Raw genomic sequence first — 8910 nt, 5'->3', positions numbered from 1 at the left:
TCTCAACCATAACTAACCATTACCATCACACGCACTAGTTGATGGGGAGTTTCTCAAACTCCCAACCCTGAAATCCTCAATCCATCAAACGCTGAACTACTTCTCCTCCTTCTCGGAGGTCACGTACTCATTCTAGGTCTGCGTGCTCCTCTCTGGGCACACCCGAAGGATTCTCCCCCACTTCGATCCTGCTTACCACTTGTTGCTCAATACTCAAAAGAGATCCCGATCTTTGCTACCATTCCATAACCCATCTACTGAGGAACCCAAGCCCGCCATAGCTAGGGATTTAGCCAACCCATCACAATCGCTGTACCACTCCGAACTTAGCGAGACGTACCAAATCTCTCCCAAGCATGCTACAGTTACTGCATCCTTCGAAACATTCTTCAATAGAGCATATCCCCTAACTACCATACAAATATCCAAGTGTCACACCCCCGAACCAGACGGCGGAAACATCCGGGGGCTGTCGTGACTCAATTGAATACCATAACATTGAATATATATGAAACATAACAGCATTCGTCACCATGCATTAATATTGTACAACCAGTAGATTTTACATGAAGTACAATGTTTAAACATTACATTCCCAAAATAAATTGTTCAATTCGTACATAAATAAACTGCAAGCCATCACTGAATATGATTTCCTTTGATTCACTGGTTCCCTGAGAATACAAGTATTTTGAAAAACGTCAACATATGAAATGTTGGTGAGTTCATAAGTTGCCTAAAAAAAACAATGTTTCGTGTCGTTTGAAAACCGCCAGAAAATCCGATATTTTCTGAAAATAGTATAGTAAAAAAGGTGTGAAGATCTATAGGTATGCTTGTTTGTTTTCTATACTTGTAAAAATTGTTTAATGAAATCGTATGTATTCTGAAATTGTATGTATTGAAAACCCTAGGAAAACCCGATGTTTTCCTAATTCTTTGAATTCCAGGAAATTACTTTGAAACCATTGCAACGCATGAAGTTATCATTCCAGACGACATTGGATTATTTTTGAGCATGATTATCCGCTACAAACACGCGTTACACAAACGACTAGTCTATAGCAATACTAACGATCCCGAAGGCGTCGTCCGTACTAATCACGTTATCCAACCGTCCTGACTACGTGTAGTCCCACATCCGAAGAGAAGGAGGACACGAAGGCCTCGACGACTCCATTAGCCGGTTGGGGATAAAAGGGTACGAGGGGTCCCAGACCCGCCTCGCAAAAAGGCAGACTCTACTAGCGACACTAAAGGACCCTTGGGGACCAGTAGTCTACAAGCCATTGAAAGTCCGGTTACGTCGTGTCGGATTGGTAAAACCCAACACTTCGTAAGATGAAGTCTTTGGGCCTTAAGATCAGGTCGTCGGGCTAGCTAGGCTCAACGAACAAGATTTTACACTTGTGGGGCCCAAAGATAGTGCGTAGACGTCTGTGCACATTCGCATGTATAATGAATTCCGAATCGTTATTTGTATGAATCGTAGTATTGTAGTATCATAGTATCGTCGTGTTAGTGGTTTCAGATTTTTATTGGTTCGAGACCGAACCAATTCGTTTAACAACGACTTTGGGTGTTGTAATGTATTGTATTTTGTCGGTAGTCGTAGTACCATTACTTGGTCAAATTGTATGTATTGAATTAGTCTTGGAAATTTTCTGTTTTCAGCCCCTACTTGTTTGTAAAATTTACTTTTTCAACCCTTTATTTAAACTACTTTCCGGTTTGGTCCTTAAATCAATTTTCTTGACATTTTAACACCAAAAATTATTGAAATAAATATTTTCCAGCATATTTTTCATAGAAAACAGCTTAAGTCCCTGAAATTTCAGTTTTTCTCGGTTAATACCCTTCTTTTCGCAATTTTGACAATTTTGGCCCAAATTGTACAATTTTTGCAACTTTGGTCCTTTTTAAATTTAAAAAGCATTTTAAACCTTTGAAAAGGACTTGGATCACTTATGGTCCACTGTTTTACAGAAAATCACAGTTTTGGCCCTCCAAAACAGAAAAATTCGCATAATGGGCCTCATTGGGCCGAAATTTTCATTTTTAGCCCATTAAGCTTGAAATTTATGTTTTTAACCTTCTAAATGAGTATAATTCCAGAAATTGATTTATTGAAACTGTTTTGACACACTTCATCCATCAGAATTCGTGAATTGTCAATTTGGGCCCTTAATTTTGTATTTTTCACATTTTTGGCCCAAAATTTGTGTTTTTAGCTTAAAGAAAATTGTTACTAAACCACTTAGCTATTTTTCTTGAAACACTTTGTATGTAGAAATACATTTCATGCTAAAAGCATATAACATAAGTTATATCTCGGTTTTGAGGAGTTTTATGGCTAGATCCAACATTAAAACACATAAAAGCATACATATAAGCATGGAAATCATACAAGGCATATAAACACATATAGATCTACACTTTCACTTGTATTCCCCCCCCCCACAAAACTCATAAAAACAGAAAATAGGGGGTATGAAGCTCACCTTGGGTGTGGGGGCTCGGTTTTGCAAGGAAAATGGAAGGAAAATGAAGTGTTTTTGGCCTTAGCTCCCTTTGATGAAGATCTCGAGTTTTGAGATGGTTCTAGGATGCAAGATCATGATTTTTGCATAGTTTAGGAAAGGATTTTGATAACAAAAAGAATTTAAATCATAGATCTATGCATAATCTTACCTTAGATGAAGAATTTTGTGGAGATTTCCTCTTGAATGCTTCCTAGAACTCGAGATTTTTGAGTGGAGAGGGAGAGTTGTTCTTGAGTGATCTAGAGAGGATTTGTGAGAGATTTGTGGTGTGTGTGTGTGCTTGTGGCCGAGAATGAGAGAGGAGAGAAGAAAGAAGTGATTTTGAAGTGATGTTGCATGGAAACATGAACTATATTGCATGGATATCCTATGGGTAAAGATGAGGTGGCAACCAAAGTCAACTTCATCTCTTATCTCCTTGGATTTGGGCCTTGGGCCGAGAATGTGAAGGGAGAAAGGAAAAATTTGGGCCTTTGCCCCTAAGCCCACTATTAGAGTTAATCTTGGGTATGTTTTAAGCTTAAAAGAATGTAGTAGGATTTTTATATTTTTATTGGACTAGTTTAGGTTATTCATGTATCAAGGCTTTTAATTCATTTCATTATAGGCCCAACATGGCCCAAAATGTTGAAATAAATAAATGTGGGTCCAATTAGAGCCCAATTAGGGTTCTAAGCCCATGATAGTCTAATTGGAAGCTTATTGGTCCATTTGGATCCAATAAGGGAGTTCTAGCCCAAAATGGACTTAAACAAGAACTTCTAAAGTTTCCAATTGTTTGATGACTATTTGTAGCACTTGTATAATGTATTTGATTGAAGTTTTTGATTCACATTAGCTTGAATGTATAGATTACATGACACAAAATTTTCAGTTGTGACACCAAGGTATGCAGATGGCATATAACTCGATCACAATCAACCAATCAAAATAAAATACTTTTACCGATAATGATGCAGAACCATAACAATAAAATCATGCACAATTAAAAGAACTGAAAATGGGAAATTGCATACCTGCAACGTCCGGCGTTGCTCGCGCCTCCAAGGTCGTCATTTGAAAAGCCCTGCTCCCTGCCGCAGGTGCCTCTACTCGGCCCTGACGGCCATCCGTGATCCTCAAAGTTGCAGGGGCGGGTGCCATCACCCGTCCTGCAGAAGACAAACTCGGACACTGGGCCTTCTTGTGGCCCTGCTGGTTGCAGTGAAAACATATCAAGTCTGATCCCTGCGCGGCGGTAACAGTACAATCCCTGCTGAAATGACCAGTCCGACCGCACTTGAAACAGCCAGACTCACCACCGCTACCACTCCTGCACGCGCCCCCGTGCGCCCTGCCACACTTTCCGCACCGACTGCGGTCCTGATGATCCCTCGATCTCGAATCCGATCCCTTGGGCCTTTTGCCCGAACCCGCAGCTACCTGAACCTCATCCGGGCTTCCTCTTCCGGATTTGCTCCAAATCAATTTCCCTTTCTCTAGCCCGAGAAATCATATCTTCCAGCGTCTTACAGTTGGACCTGCTCACGAACTCCCTGATGTCATCCCTCAACATCTCATGGTACCGAGCCTTCTTCATCTCCTCATCCGCGACATACTGCGGTACAAGAAGAGCCCTCTCCCTGAACTTGGCGGTGATCTCCGCCACAGTCTCAGTAGTCTGCGTCAAATCCTGAAACTCTCGTGCCAACTGCTGCACCTCAATAATTGGCGAAAACTCCGCCCGGAACATGGCCGAGAAATCACTCCAAGTCATCGCGTCCTACGCGGCATCATCCCCCAAAGCATGACCAATATCCTCCCACCAATCCCTCGCTCTGGCCTTCAGAAGACAGAAAGCGAGTCTGACCTTGTCCCCCTCGGGACACTTGCTCAAACGAAAAGCGTTGGCAACATCAGCCAACCATCTTCTACTAGCAATGGGGTCCCTAGCCCCATGATAATCTGGTGCCCCGCGGGCTCTGAACTCTCGAAATGTCAAGGTACGTGCCCTCAACAAAGCCATCATCTCGGTACGGAAGGCTCCCAGCCTCTCATCCAAAATCTCCAGTATACCCTCCTTGACCGTGCCAAAGATCACAGGAGTCTGAGCTAGAATACTGCGCGTAACCTCAGCTGATATCAACTCTCTCATCCGCTCCTCGAGCTGCTCGGCCCCTGAACCCGAGCCTGATCCCTCCCCGGCGCCTGATCCGCCCGCTGGTCTCTCTCACAACGTTACCATGCTGAAACATATAACACAACCACTATCAAAAAAACGCATCACTGCTGCGAGACCAAACACACCCCCTACTAGGTTCCCGGTCTTGTCTTGGCCCTTCCTGAATCAAGTACGGATCCTCTGCTTTCAGTAGTACGGGCTCATACTACCTTCCACATCTATCCGTACTTTCCTCAGGAATTGCTTCGACTCCACCAGGTCCCTTATCCACTACTACTGCTCCCAGCACTATCTCATCCTAGGCTTACCCTAGGGAAACCTCTGACTCAACTCAAACAGTCCTCAACTGCCGAAGGTCTCCTTGTGATGCCAATTAGCCATCACCTGGATACCATCACATGTGACGAGGCTCAGATAATCCTTCAAGTAAAAGACTCGTCCCTACAACGGTTGGACTCAAACAAGAGCTACGCAATAGGACCAAATCCAACACTCTGAGATTATTTAACCCTGATCACATGTGATGTGACGTATCCACCTAATGGCTAACTCCCATCACTCAAAATCCCACGATGCACAAAGCAAGCAGCATTCGAACAAGGGGAAAATCTAACCACAACATACTCAAGCAATCACATCCAAACGACAAGAATCTGAACTAACATGCAACACAACTCATAAACTCAGGCATAACCTAAACAGGCTATCCTACTACTGTCTAATCAGCACTATCATGCAGCTCAAACACATATAATAGGCACATAAGGCATCATTCCTAGACCCTTAGTCCTAATCTAGCATACTGTTCTTTCAACTGATAATCATAACATAAACTTGTATGGGTATTTTGGGGTACTTACTTGAGCTTGGTCGATTGCATGCACCACACCCTTTTTCTCTTTTCAAATTTCTTTTCTTTCTGAATTATTTTTGCCTTTCTAAAACTGTTTTCTTTCCCAAAACTCTCTTTTTACAAAACTGTCTTTTCATTTTGAAAACTTCTATACCAATCCCTCAGTTTGAGTTCAGACACGCTCGAGAGCATGTCCGAATCCCTCAAACCAAGGCTCTGATACCAACGTGTAACGTCCCAAAATTCAAGACCAAAAATTTCTTTTAATAAAACATTACTTTAAGCAAAGACATCATTCCAAAACATAATTCGAGTATAAGTTTTCAAAACACATGTTCATTATCAGAGTAAACATTCCCAAGCTGACTAATCTATGGTGTGTGCCATGCGATCACCCCGAGCTCCTCCCTCCGCTACCGGAAGTACCTGAAAACAAAACTGAAAACCGTAAGCACGAAGCTTAGTGAGTTCCCCACCTCACCACATACCATGTATAACCACATACTGCACATACTGGGCCACGCTCGCTATCCGGGGCCTCACCCCCTACTTCAGGCCTCGCCCGCTACAACGGCCCCACCGCTCCAGGCCCCGCCTGGCTTCGAGCCCCGCTCGGATACAGATCTGTTTCACTTAGGCCTCGCCTGACACAGGGCCCCGCCCACTAACATATAATAGCACATACATATATCACATAACATCACATAAAGTAAACATATACTAACAGCTCTTGTTCTAAGGCCTCGCCTGTCTCTGGGCCCCGCCCGTGTCCTGCTACTGATGAGTCATGGAACCTCGTCCATACTCCTGCTGATAGTGAGATACGGGCCCAGCCCACCCTCACTCCTTTCCTAACTTGGGCCTCGCCCCTGGACTGCTGCTACTGAGATGTGGAACACCATCCACACTCTGCTATTGGTGAGATACGGGACCTCGCCCACACTCACCTCCCTACCAGGCACATACAAGTATCACACAGACAACAAGTATAAACTATCACATAAACCATTTCTTGGGCACCCGCCCTCTATCATTGGACCTCGTCCGAATATCATACTAGCATACTATGCCTAGGGCTGACCCCCGGGTCTTCTACTCATAACTACATGGGCCGACATTGTGGCCGTAGACCCATTCACACAAAGGGAAACTCACTTTATACTGCTGAACTGCTGCTGCTAATCCCTTTGACCGCTACCTGACCACTGACTCCGAACTGCTGCTCCACTAGCTCCCCGAGCTACCAATATCAACATAACACTTAGACTAACTGACCTTCAAAGGTCAACCAAGTCAACTCTTGCCAAAGTCAAAGTCCTGGCCAAAGTCAACCTTCCAGGTCAACCCTACTCGCCGAGTCAGCTCCTGACTCGCCGAGTCAGCTCCTGACTCGCCGAGTCTACTGATTCCCGAATCCTGTCCTGTCCAACTCACTGAGTCCTTGCTCGACTCGCTGACTCGAGTCTTAACTCAAAGGGTTTGGGACTACACGACCTGACGCGAGTCTAAGAGCAGACTCGCCGAGTCCAAGGCAATCTTCATCCAACTCGCCGAGTTGTTCATCCGACTCGCCGAGTTCATGCCCATCTTCAACCGACTCGACGAGCTGTTCATCCCACTCGTCGAGTTCCTCCTCATCTTCAAGCTACTCGCCGAGTCCACTCGAAGGACTCGTCGAGTCCATTAAGATCTACTTACATGCAGAGGACTTTCGAGTCATGCATGGACTCCAGACTGTAGACTTACCCTTCCCAATCCTATTCCCCACGTAAAGTTGCAAACTTTACGTGCAAAGATGGAGATCTAAGCAAAATACACCATGAACTAGGGTTTAAGACCAAGAGGCTCCAAAATCCACCAAATGGCTGATACTTTACGGGATTCTAAACCAAAACAAGCATGGATCTGAGGTAGCAACCTCAGATCTGGACCTCAAGCTCGAAATTGATCTTGGACGTGGCTTAAAAGCCCCAAAACTCATAACCAAAGAAGATCTAAAGGAGGGAAACGAATTAATACCTTCAAATGCTCTGAAATGTTCCCCAAACTTCGGATCCAAGGCCACTCCTTGATGCTTCAAAGATTCCCACTTCTTCTTCTTCTTCTAAATCACTCAAAAATGGCTAAAAGCTTGAATGAGCACAATGGAGGCTTAGGGTGCGGCGTTCTGGGTGTGGGAGACAGTAAAGGAGCCCTAGGAAGAAGAATGAGGCGATTAAATAGGCTCCAAGCCCCGGATTTAGGGTTTTCCTCGCACAGACCAGACTCGTCGAGTCACCTTGGCCGACTCGCCGAGTCGGTCACTTACTCCTCGACTCGGATCCCGCTCGGACTCGCCGAGTCCCTCCTTGGACTCACCGAGTCGACCCCTAAACTTAGGGTTTTCTTTCCTTTCTTGGCCTTCAAAACTTTGGGTGTTACAGAAACACATCCTGCGTTACATACGCGGTACTACCGGTCACGGGCTTCAACTATTTTCTTCTCCTGGTAACGATCTCATCGCGTATTCTGATGCCGACTGGGCGGGCTGTCCGGTTACTAGACGATCCACTTCGGGTTACTGTGTTTTTCTTGGACACAATCTCCTCTCTTGGTCCTCTAAACGACAGAACACGACGTCACGGTCTAGTGCAGAAGCAGAATATCGCGGTGTCGCGAATGCTGTAGCTGAGACATGTTGGCTTCGCAATCTTCTATTAGAGCTTCACTCTTCTCCTCATCGAGCTACGATAGTATATTGTGATAACGTGAGTGCTATCTATATGTCGTATAATCCGGTTAATCATCAAAGGACCAAACATATCGAGATTGACCTTCATTTTGTTCGGGACAAAGTTGCTACTGGTCATGTGCGTGTATAATAGCTTTTCATTGATATATTTGTTCGGCCCATTGGCCTCCTCTGATGTATTCATATATATACTGTGAATTAATAATAGATGAGTTTTTTATGGGAAAATACAATCTCATTTTTTATATTATAAATTGAATGCTAAATTATTTACAAGATTAAAAAATAAACCCCGTGAATAATTAACAATTCATTCTTTCACATCAAAGAACAACAGTTATTTTTTATTCGTTTATTTATTCCGCATCATGATGTTTCATAAGTTTATAGCATGAAGGGTGGCAAATCAACATCGTTACATGTTGTACAGATGAAAATAGATAAATGGTAAAATGTACATAAATTGGGTAAAAATGAGTAAGGGCTAAATGAATAAATATGGGATACTTGCTTTGTTGTTATTCAATAACTTCATTTTTTTTTAAGTCCGAATGATTAATAAGTCGCAAACAAAATTTGCATGATTGGAAGTTAACTTAGTGAAACATTAGAAGCAGTATAT

This window comes from Lactuca sativa, chromosome 2 (genome assembly GCF_002870075.4).
Source record: "Lactuca sativa cultivar Salinas chromosome 2, Lsat_Salinas_v11, whole genome shotgun sequence".
Lineage (NCBI taxonomy): Eukaryota > Viridiplantae > Streptophyta > Magnoliopsida > Asterales > Asteraceae > Lactuca > Lactuca sativa.
Note: the sequence above shows the minus strand (reverse complement) of the source record.